The following is a 12,500-nucleotide window of genomic DNA, read 5'->3' as shown; positions in this document are numbered from 1 at the left end:
CCCTCCTCGCTCCCCTCCTCTTCTCTCCCTCCTCGCTCCCCTCCTCTTCTCTCCCTCCTCGCTCCCCTCCTCTTCTCTCCCTCCTCGCTCCCCTCCTCTTCTCTCCCTCCTCGCTCCCCTCCTCTTCTCTCCCTCCTCGCTCCCCTCCTCTTCTCTCCCTCCTCGCTCCCCTCCTCTCTTCTCTCCCTCCTCGCTCCCCTCCTCTTCTCTCCCTCCTCGCTCCCCTCCTCTTCTCTCCCTCCTCGCTCCCCTCCTCTTCTCTCCCTCCTCGCTCCCCTCCTCTTCTCTCCCTCCTCGCTCCCCTCCTCTTCTCTCCCTCCTCGCTCCCCTCCTCTTCTCTCTCTCCTCTTCCTCCCTCTTCTCTCCCTCTTCATGCTCCTTCTCCTTCCTATCTCCTGTTTTGTCTCACTTTGCTCCTGGTCTGTTCCTTCTCATTCTCAACTTCTTCTAAATCTTTCTCCTTTTTTCGTCGTTTTTTTCTTTTTCATTCTCACTCCACGTCCCCTCCCCCTACCTTTCCATCTCGTTCGTTTTTCCCCTCTCTCTCCCTCATCTCAAAACTCTCTTCCTCGTTTTTCCTCGCCTTTCGTATATATTCGTCCTTTTGTGAAGACTCCATAAGTTTGCTTTGCTTCTTTCTCCATTCTCCTTCCTCACAGTTTTTCATCTTAAGTTTCGCCGCTTTTTTTTTTTTTCTTCTTCAACTCTTTTTTTTTTTTATCCTCCTTGTGGAGTGGAATAGGGATGGAATAGGTGGGAGTGGTTTTTATGCCTTTGTTTTGTGGCTACCTCCCTTATGAGGGGGAAAAAGCCTTTGGTATATGTATGTATGTATGTCCTTATTTCTTCTTCTTTTCCCTATTCTATACTCTTATTGTACATGGGCATGTGGCATGTTTCCCTGATGTTGTCTCCACAAGAGACAACCTTCGATGGAAGAGGAGACGAAGGGAACGTCCACAGAATCCATGGCTGGCGCAAGCTAATCGAACTTGTCCAGAGCTGTTTGGAGTGGGAAGGGAGGGCGTCTGCATGGAAGCTTGCCCGGAGAGGCCGTGAGGACTGGCACTGGTGTGTGAGTGAACTTAAACTCATGAGCAGATGGTCGTGAGCTCGATTCCTGGGACCCACTGCGGGCTTGCTGCGTTGGTTTCTGACAGCCCTAGCCAGGCGTGGAGGCAACCCAACGTCGGCCTGAAAAAAGCTCCTTGCCGCAACTGACATGGCTTTGCCCTACCTCGGGTTTCTCACTTCCCAATGAGTGGAAGAGCATGACTACAGGAGACCTTTTGGTCCATAACTAGGTCGGATACAAAAATAAAGTAAATAGATAAATAGATAATGATAATAAACAGATAAATAATAGATAATAATAGATAAAGATATAAATAATATTAATAAAAAATAATAGATAATAGATAAAGATATAAATAATATTAATAAAAAATAATAGATAAATGAATATTAGAGAATAAACAGATAAATAATGATAATTAATAATAATGAATAAATATTAATAGATAAATGAAGCAAAACAAATGGCAGTCATTACAGCATGTTGCTTAGGTGCTTATTAAAACGAATCTTAAAGCTTTGAATTGTATTACATTGCACTGCCTCTGCAGAAAGTTTATTCCACTCATTTACTACACGGCTGGAGAAATAACTTAATAAGAGAGATTTGGAAGGCTTCAGAGAATAATATATATCCATGATTAAGCCCTGAAACTTCTTCAATGAAAACCAAACGTCTTTAATATGTGTCTCAGCTTTTGGAGTCTCAGAGATGAGATATACTGAATGCGAGATATTGAGAGACATTAAGTGCATCGGTGGAGACAGAGTTGACATCTTGACGCACATCCCGTCTGCCAACGACTGGATTCTGAAAGTCTTGGGTTTATAAGATCGACTTAAGACGGCCGTTGACTTCCCTCCAGCATTAGGTCAAGGACTTTAACAAGGGCGATGCAGACAATGTCATTATATTAAGACAGCAGGGCATAGCTCGTAGTAATGGTTGTTTCAAATTGGACAAATTTGGGTTTAAGAAGGAAATAGGCAAGATCTGGTTTACCAACAGAGTGGTTAACGAATGGAATAGACTTGAGAGAAGATTAGATAACTTTATGGATATGAATGATAGTTGTTAATGGACATGGAATTGCCTAGTGTAGGCCTTAGGGTCTCTTGCAGTCTCCTTCAATCTTATGTTCTTATTTGGAGATCAGAAGCTTTCATAGACGTTACTTCGGGAAAAGACGAAATTCCCGAAGTCGCCCGGAGGGAAGGATTGGCGACTGAAGGGATCAAAGGAAGGAGGAACTTCGGCTTTTGCTCGTCACACGACCTCGGGAGCTGAGTGACCGACTTGTAGATTCTGTGACAAGAAATACAACACATATTTTACTTATTTATCTATTCATTCGTTTATTCAATTATTTATTTATTTTTGTTTGTTTATTTATCTTTTCATTTGCCTATTTATTAATCTATTTGCTTGTTTATTTCATTATTATTACTATTATCATTAACATATATATATTTTTTTTTCAGAAATGCAACCACTTCAGATGGTCTTGCTTCTTCAACATAGGTCAAAAGTAAGAAAACTAGGTCCCTTTTTTGGATTATAAAAATGTAGTGAAAAATCAAAATTATGCTAGAAAATAGAAATTTAGGCTGTGAACATGTACATGTACAACAGAAGCTTGGTCTGGCAGATTAATTTAAGTTTCTAGAAAAACAGATTTGTGGTTTAAGTTACTGTTACGATTCGTATGCGAGTTCTCAAGGTTGTGTTTGTTATGCCAGTGTATGTCTGTCTTAGGAGATGACGCTTTCTGCTTGTGTCTTGTTCTGTAGCTGTTTTGCCGCCTTCTCATATGCAACACATCTTGCAAGAATTGTCGGGATAAGGTAAAATAATGTTTTCACTTAAACACTAGAAGCGTGCTGGTCTCACGTTGGCTTAGTTTCTGGGTTCGAATCCCTCATTTCTCTCTGATTCCCAGCAATAACTGTTACCAGCCCCCAACAGTCCCTGAAGCTCATAATAGGGCAAATGTGACGGCTTTATCCGCGGCTACTCAGCGCCTCCTGGCGTAATAGGCTCCTCACCTTATCTTAGAAACAAATCCCCAACTGTTGAACTCCAGGGCACTTGTTTATTTTGTTTGGTGAACGCCATGCAATTTTATTCGACTCAAGGCAGGACCCCGACCTGAAACAGGGTCCCAGGCGACCGAGGCCCTCAAGAACCTGACCCTTGGCCGAATGAAATTGCGTGGCATTAGGCAAAAGAAGACCTACTCAGCGCCGCGACATCCAGGGTGCCTGGCTTCCAGCTCGATGGAACATTTCAGGACTTCAGCTGTTGTCATGGCTGCCGGGTCGAGCCTGATGAAATTACAACCAACACCACCACCTCTGCCACCACTATCAACGCTACTACCACTACTACCGCCACCACTATCACCACCACCAACTCTTTTACTACAACTACTACTACTACTACTACTACTACTACTACCACCACCACCACCACTACCACCTTCACCACCACCACCACCACCACCACCACACCACCACCACCACCACCACCACCCCCACCATCACCACCACCACTACCACCACCACCACCACCACCACCACCACCACACCACCACCACCACCACCACCACCACCCACCACCACCACCACCACCACCACCACCACCACTACTACTACTACTACTACTACTACCACCACCACCACCACCACTACTGGTATTACTCCTCCTCCTCCCCCTCCTCTTCCTTCTGTTCCTCCTACTACTATTATTACTACTACTATAACTAATAATATTACTACTACTATAACACTATTACTACTACTACTATCACTACTGATACTACTACTATACTACTACAACTACTGTTGCTACTGCTACCACTGTTGCTACCATTATTGTTACCACTTACTACCAATACTACTGTTACTACCGCTACTACAACCGCTATTACAACCGCTATTACAACTGCTATTACTACCGCTACTACAACCGCTACTACAACCGCTATTACTACCACGACTACCACTACTCCTGCTACCACCATCACGACTACCACCACCACGACTACCGCCACTAGTGCAACGACAACTACCACCACAGCTACAACAACCAAAGTCTCCTGGTCGTAGTGCCCAACTAGCTCTACTGCTGCCAGTGGAACTTGTGTGGAAGGACATTGAGTCTGACAGGTATCGCGACCAGCCAGCCTGAGATTGGGACACGCAGCCTCCAAATGACTTTGTCCGGCTTTCCATGCACGTTCGTTCGGGTCCAAACGCGAGAGGAGGGGTCCAAAGGCGAAAGGGGGTCCAAATGGGAGCGGGGGAAGGGTCCAGACTTCAGGGTGTGGCATCTGACTGGATGGCACTCGTCTCAAGGACGACTGCGTGATGAGGTCATTCTCGGGTGCCATTTTGTGGTTGATGTTGAGGTTTAATTCCTTGTCCCGCGGCCTACATCCCTCGGTCCATACCCCCCCCGGCCCACACACCCCCGGCCCATGCCCCCCCGGCCCACGCCCCCCCGGCCCACGCCCCCCCCGGCCCACGCCCCCCCCGGCCCACGCCCCCCCGGCCCACGCCCCCCCCGGCCCACGCCCCCCCGGCCCACGCCCCCCCGGCCCATACCCCCCGGCCCACACACACCCCGGCCCACGCCCCCCCCCCCCACACACACCCCGGCCCACGGCCCACGGCCCACGGCCCACGGCCCACGGCCCACGGCCCACGGCCCACGGCCCACGGCCCACGGCCCACGGCCCACGGCCCACGGCCCACGGCCCACGGCCCACGGCCCACGGCCCACGGCCCACGGCCCACGGCCCACGGCCCACGGCCCACGCCCCCCCACGGCCCACGCCCCCCCACGGCCCACGCCCCCCCACGGCCCACGCCCCCCCACGGCCCACGCCCCCCCACGGCCCACGCCCCCCCACGGCCCACACCCCCCCCCACGGTCCATGCTCCCCCAGCCCATACCCCCCAGCCCATACCCCCCCCCCCCGCCCCACGGGACCCCCGGGCCCCGGCCTCGGAAGTTTTATTCTGTAAATGGTTCGAGTTTTACATGCACGTGCTATCGGACCGACCGTGTCGAATAGCGTTGCTTGCGTGCAATTGGCTGCCGACACAGAAAAGAAACGCATATATCGAAAAATGGATATTTTCTTCCTCCAGCACTGTTCGAATGGTTTGTAGCGCGGGGAGGAGGGGGCCAGAGGAAAGTTGGGGGGTGAGAGAGCTCTCCGTGTGTTCCTGTCACCTGAGTGGCAACCCAACCTACTCCACCACCAAAGCGATGATCACCTTATTGGCTTCAGTTAGAACTCTGAAGAACCTCATCGCAGTGAAGGGATGAACTTTGAAGATTTATTTCTGGTTAACGCAGTTTTGTTCAGCTAAACGAGTTAAGGCTTTCCTAGTTATCCTTTTCGGTACGACTATGCCTTTATAAATTTTGTTCCAACTGACATTAAATGATTTTATTCTCCTTTGATTACAAAGGATTACAAAGGAGGAGCATGCCGACAGGAGACCTTTTGGTCCATAACTAGATCGAAAAAAAAAATTGATGGCAACCCTCACTCTCAGCATCGTTGTTGCCATATTACTGGGCGAAGATTTTTTCTTCTTCTTTCAGAGGTGTTTGAAGTTGTAGCTAATTGTGCTGCAAATATTTGTTTCTTCTTCTGCTGTACTTGTCATTCCAGGCTGTGCTGGAACTTTATTTTTCAGGTTGTTGTTTTTTCAGGGGGACTCTGTTAGTGTTGCAGAAACTGTTTTAATTTTTGTTGCTGCTGTTAAACTCGTGGTTACAAGTGTTTTTTGACGAATGCCATTACTGTTGTTGTGAGAGTTGTTGCCTATAACAATGTAATAAATGGCTAAAATCTTGTTCTTGCTGTGGCGATGCTGTTGCGTGTTTACACTGGACTACAGTTGATTACATACCAAAAGCGAATTCCGTTGCAGAGAAAAATAGATGCATAAATAGATATGCAATTAAATAAAGCACTGATATCCATAATAATACGTTGCTTAAACGTTTATCGAACTCTGTCTACCTCCGATGTTTTGTATGCAATTTTTTTTTTTTTTTTTTTTTCTTAGGTGTTTGTGATATAGTCCTTTTGCTGTATGGAGTCCGTTCAGGGTGGGGCATTAGCGGGAATTCTCCCGAGTGAGACGTTCCCAATTCGACCACCAATTCTTTATCAGTCACCTATCACCCAGTGACACATCGGCTTGGCAACATGGGGAGGGAGTGAGCGCTGTTGCCACGCGTTATAGAATCTATTCAAATCATTGTTATAATCCCAAAAGGGGATACTCATTGTGTGTGTGGCATAGAATATTCTTTGTGTGTTGTACATACGTATTTGTAATATTGTTTATTTATTATTATATATTTTATATATTATTGTGAGAACCAAGTGTTCATTTAAGCGTATATGTCCCCCCCAAGTCGGAGCTTCTTGACGTCGCTTGGCGTCGGAGTCAGTCTTAATTCCGCTTGTGTTGCGTACGCACGCTTGTCTTTGCTGTGCTAATTAATTTGAATATTTAACTCAAATTCGTTTCATTTAGCCACCCTGTACAATTGCACTGTACAGCACATAGATAGGAAATAAAGAGAGAGGCAGGCATTAAGGTTGATTTGGTAAGATGGCTCACGACGTATGCCACACCCCAAACGGACTCCTTCGAGCGCAAGGACTAGTAATGATTCATGAATAGTTGATGCAGGTGTACTCCTTCACTCATTTTTTTTTTTTTTTTTGTGCGTGTGCGTGTGTGTGTGTGATTCCTTGTCTGCTACCCGGCGGGATGATCGAATTGAGATATTAAAATGGGTCAAGGGCTTTAACACGGGTGATGTAGACAAGGTCATCATATTAAGACAGCAGGGCAGGACTCGTAGTTATGGTTTTAAACTTGACGGTTTTAGATTTAAGGAAACAGGCAAAAATTGGTTTACCAACAGAGTGGTTAACTAGTGGAATAGACTTAATAATCATGTAGTGAGCGCTGAAACTATCGGTTGTTTTAAGAGAAGATTAAAAAACTTTATGGGTGGGTTGGTAGGTGGTAATGCACATGAAACTGGCTACTGTAGGCCTTATGGTCTCTTTCAGTCTCCTTCATTCTTACTGTATGTCCTCACAGTAAGGTGCCTGATGTAGGTGGTCTAGCTACTACTGGAACTGCCTCTCCTGTTGATGCCTCTTGATAGGTGGTGATGGATATGGAAATGCCTAGTATAGGCCTTATGGTCTCTTGAAGTCTCCTTCATTCTTATGTTCTTGTAGCTGTCTGTGGCTCCTGCAGGTGCTGGAACCTGCTGCTGGAACCGCCTCTCCTGCTGGAGCCGTTTCCAGAGCAACTCATTGGCAGCTTTCCCTCTCAGTTTCTCCCCCCGAGTGCGCGCGGGCAAATGGCGGTGTGTTATTTATGAACGGTTCGTCTAGTTATTTACGCGCCTCGAGCCTCGTTATTTACGTTCCCCTGTTATTTATGTGCGGTGCGAGCAGTTGTTTACTACGAGCGCGGCGTGTCCGGTGGAGTTCGGGTCTTTCCATCCAGCTGCCGTGTTCGAGGGTGATGTGCATTCACTTTTGGGCTATTGACACGGTCAAACGGTTTGTCAAACGTGTTTGAAGCCGTGTTTGACCGTGTGAATGGGGTACTTGGTTGTCAAACATGTTTGAAAACCAAGTATCCCATTTGCACGGTCAAACTTTTGGTCAAACGAGTGTTTGAGGCTATGTTTGACCATGTGAATGGGGTTTTTGGTTGTCAAACACGTTTGTCAAGCATGTTTGACAACCAAATACCTGATTCACACGGTCAAACATCACTTCAAACACTTGTTTGACAAACCAGGTTTGACCAACAGTTTGACCGTGTCACTGGCCTTTTTAGGGATTCATACGGCTTCGGTATTTGTTTAGTTATTTGTTCAGTATTTTTCACTGAAGGGTTTTCATTGATATTGACCCTGTTAACATACCACATATCCTAGAAAATTGTCTAGAGAAAATTTAGTTGATATCAAAAGCACAAAAGAGGTCATAAAGCAATAATAAGATAACTGAGAATATCATAATTGTAAATGATTATTAAACAACTGCGTCCAGTTAAAGGTGCATGAGTGTACTTATTTAATGGTATTAGTTAAAATACCTTTGACATAACTATAATTGTCTGACCATTAATATGAATAGTGTGTCATCATCCAAGCGTAGTGCCTGTACTATAATATATGCCAAACGTTTTCATTAGTCATTTGAAGAACGTTTCTTGAATCTATGTATGATTATTAGTTTAGATAATAACATATATATATATATATATATATAATTGTGTGTGTGTGTGTGTGTGTGTGTGTGTGTGTGTGTGTGTGTGTGTGTGTGTGTGTGTGTGCGCGTGTAGATGAATATAAATACAAATGGCATCATGATATATAATGAAATATATGAAAATGTATATAAAATATACAATGATATACAATGGTATAATCATATATAAGACATATATGATAAGTAAAAATATAGATAAATAAATAAGATATTATTATTTCTTTATCTCCCCACCGGCAAATACTTCCTCTAACTTATAGAGCGATCCATTTAGGGATGCCCAGATAGAACTAAGTAAAACTGAATAGATTCTAACCCAAAAAATTCAATATCATCAATATCATTTTTTTTTCGTTCATAATAACACTATTCTGATTTTGCTGCTCCTCTTTCTCCTCCTCCTCTTTCTCCTCCTCCTCTTTCTCCTCCTCCTCCTCTTTCTCCTCCTCCCCCTCTTTCTCCTCCTCCTCCTCTTTCTCCTCCTCCTCCTCTTTCTCCTCCTCCCCCTCTTTCTCCTCCTCCCCCTCTTTCTCCTCCTCCCCCTCTTTCTCCTCCTCCTCTTTCTCCTCCTCCTCTTTCTCCTCCTCCTCTTTCTCCTCCTCCTCTTTCTCCTCCTCCTCTTTCTCCTCCTCCTCTTTCTCCTCCTCCTCCTCCTCCTCCTCCTCCTCCTCCTCCTCCTCCTCTTCTTACACCACTCCTTCCCTTCTTCCTACACTCCTCCTTCTGCTCTTCCTACTACACCTCCTCCTGCTCTTCTTCCTACTACACCTCCTCCTGCTATTCTTCCTTCTACACCTCCTGCTCTTCTTCCTACTACACCTCCTCCTGCCCTTCTTCCTACTACACCTCCTCCTGCTCTTCTTCCTACTACACCTCCTCCTGCTATTCTTCCTTCTACACCTCCTGCTCTTCTTCCTACTACACCTCCTCCTGCCCTTCTTCCTACTACACCTCCTCCTGCCCTTCTTCCTACTACACCTCCTCCTGCCCTTCTTCCTACTACACCTCCTCCTGCCCTTCTTCCTACTACACCTCCTCCTGCCCTTCTTCCTACTACACCTCCTCCTGCCCTTCTTCCTACTACACCTCCCCCTGCCCTTCTTCCTACTACACCTCCTCCTGCTCTTCTTCCTACTACACCTCCTCCTGCTCTTCTTCCTACTACACCTCCTCCTGCTCTTCTTCCTACTACACCTCCTCCTGCTCTTCTTCCTACTACACCTCCTCCTGCTCTTCTTCCTACTACACCTCCTCCTGCTCTTCTTCCTACTACACCTCCTCCTGCTCTTCTTCCTACTACACCTCCTCCTGCTCTTCTTCCTACTATACCTCCTCCTGCTCTTCTTCCTACTACACCTCCTCCTGCACTTCTTCCTACTACACCTCCTCCTGCTCTGCTTCCCACAACTCCTATTCCAGCTCCTCTTATTACAACTCCTACTCCTACTAATCCTCCTGCTGCTCCTCCTATTCCTCCTCCTCCTCCTCCTCCTCCTGCTCTTCCTCCTGCTCTTCCTATTATTACTTCATCTCCTGTTCTTCTTCCTAATACCCCTTCTCCTCCTATCATCACTTCTTCTGCTCTTCTTCCTACAGCTCCTCCTCCTGTTCCTCCTCCTGTTCCTCCTATTATTACTTCTCCTCCTGTTCTTCCTATTCATATATGTATGAATCTCTAATTAACTTAACTCTTTCAAACCCAGTGGTTCCACTTAGTTTAAAGTCTTTTGGCGTTACCTAAAACAAAATACTTAATGTACGTTATTCAACCGAAAGACTAAACTGATAATTTAGCTCCCTCAGACTTGAAGTGTGAGGTTTCTAAAAGCTGAATGAAACCGTCTATCGGTACTCAATTTTTTTTTCAGTGTAACAGGGATTTTCATGATTATCATTTATATTTATACTTTTCTCGTACCTTCGTCTGGTTTTCATTTTTCTTTTTCCCTGAGCGCTCCCCCCCCCCCCCGCCCCCCACGGTGCCAGCGTATCCATTTCATTTGCGATGATCTTCCTCCTCCGCCTCTTTAAACGCGCCAGATTCTGTCACAGTTTCCGCCAGCCTTCGTCTCTTCCCACAATGATCATAACATTATCTGTCGCTTTGCGCATCGCTCACCGGCCTAATGCATCTTAATTTCCTTCACTTTAAATCTGTGAATTTCGTTCAGCGGCCGTGAGGCGTTTTCGCAATTTTGCGTGAGAGAGAGAGACTCGTACTAGGAGAGAAGATCCTTGTTCATTCACGGTTCTCACGCCCGCCACTGGGACGCCCTTGATGTATTTTGCTCTGGCTAAGAGACGAGGGGTTTTATTCAGCTGTAGCTGTGAGCAAGAGGATAGAAGATTCTTTAGGCGCAAGTTGAGATCCTAAGATTGATACAAATATTCTCATTTTGATCAAATCAATCACGTTGATCTGGGGTAGAATTTTTCTAGGGTGGCGATCGTGTTGCATAAACACACACACACACACACACAAACACAAACACAAACACACACACACACACACACACACACACACACACACACACACACACACACACACACACACACACACACACACACACACACACACACAGTTGGATTTTGGTATCCACATGCCTTCATTGTACCTCTCTTTATTCCTCTTTATACCATAGTCACCTCTTTCCTGTAACTCTCTTTATATTTCCTTGTTTCCCTTTTTTGTCCTGCTCTTTATGATTTTTTTTTCTCTTTCTAGTTCCTCCTCTTAGCTTCCCCTTGCCGCTCTAACTACCTCCCCTCAATCTATCTTTACTTCTTCGTCTCCTTCTCCTTCTCCTTCTCTTTTCTATTCTTTTTCTTCCTCTTCTTCCTCTTTTTCTTCTTTTTCCTTTTGCTTTTCTACCTATTCCTATTCTTTCTTCTTTTTTCCTCTTCTTATTCTTCTTCTTCCCCTTCTTCCTCTTCCTCTTCCTCTTCATCCACTTTTCTTTTTCTTCCTCTTCTTCCTCCTCTTCTTCCTCTCCCACTTTATCTTCTTTTTTCTTCTTTTTCTTTCTTATTCCTCTTCCTCTTCCTCTTCCAAACTCAGCCTTCCCCTCTGTCTCTGATGAAGTCGATGTTCCAACACTATCTTTATCACGTAAATTCATTCCATCACTTCGTTGATTGTATTTTTTTCTATATTTTGAGGTGCCAAGATAAGAGGGAGGGAGGAGGGTGGAGGGAGAGTGCAATATATAGGAAATGGAATGGGTAGGAGTGGTTTCCATGCCTTTATCTTTTTGGCTACCCCCCGGGTAAGGGAAAAAAAACCTTTGGTATATGTATGTATGTATGTATGTATGTATGATTATCTGTATTCCTGATGTAGGTGATTACGTTTTTCCTTTTTTTAAGGTAATGCTTGTCAATCACATTAATATAATAACATAACGTTCAATCCTTCATTTGAACCTTATCTACTCGCCCTGATCTCCTGATCAGGGTGAAGGATCAGTCACCGGTTGTCAGCTCCCTTTTTGTGAAAACGTGGAGGAAACAGTTAAACCTAGTATAAAGGTATTTCTGCTTCCGGGCACCGAGTGCCGGCCCCTCGGGGCTGTACTTTTAGATAGATGTGAGGATGTTGATGGGTTTTGAAAATAGCAGAGAGACAATTCTAACGTAAATCAATCGGTTTTCTTAATATATTTCCTACAGTTCAAATCAACCCATCTTCAATTTTCTTTTTTTCTTGTCAACTTGCGTTCAATAACTTTTCATTCTCATACTTTCCCTCCGTAATCGCAATTCATCTTTTAAATGTACTTACATGACATGTCAGCCATTTGTACATCTACAATGAGACTAATGATGTACAAAATTAGCTTCACTTCTGCGGCTACCGTCTACTGCGATGTAGGTCGTAAATTTACGATACGATGGGACTACGAGGTCGTCAGAGGCCCATTCATGTCGTAACTCAACAAACCCAAAGATATACTTTGGATCGAAAAAGACTCTACTTCTTTTCACGGGTGAATCCCCTCCAACAGGGATCCGACACATGGTGGGCATCTATTGACCTAATGACGATATTGCCAATGACTCTTATTTACAAAAAAAAAAAAAAAAAAAAAA

The 12,500-nt window shown here is 45.1% G+C and overlaps 1 long non-coding RNA gene across 1 annotated transcript in view; it reads left to right on the top strand.

Annotated features, from left to right (window-relative positions):
* LOC143040159 (uncharacterized) overlaps positions 1 to 12,500 on the top strand; it is a 386,861-nt gene that overhangs the window by 136,327 nt on the left and 238,034 nt on the right. The window contains exon 2 of the long non-coding RNA XR_012967688.1: positions 2,557 to 2,603. This is a non-coding gene — a long non-coding RNA (uncharacterized LOC143040159). The remainder of the gene's footprint in view (positions 1 to 2,556; positions 2,604 to 12,500) is intronic.

Source organism: Oratosquilla oratoria, chromosome 28 (assembly GCF_046742065.1).
Source record: "Oratosquilla oratoria isolate Oo_2021 chromosome 28, ASM4674206v1, whole genome shotgun sequence".
In the NCBI taxonomy this organism is placed as follows: Eukaryota; Metazoa; Arthropoda; class Malacostraca; order Stomatopoda; family Squillidae; genus Oratosquilla; species Oratosquilla oratoria.
The sequence above is the reverse complement of the archived record's forward strand: the minus strand, read 5'-3'. Positions and strand labels throughout refer to the sequence as shown.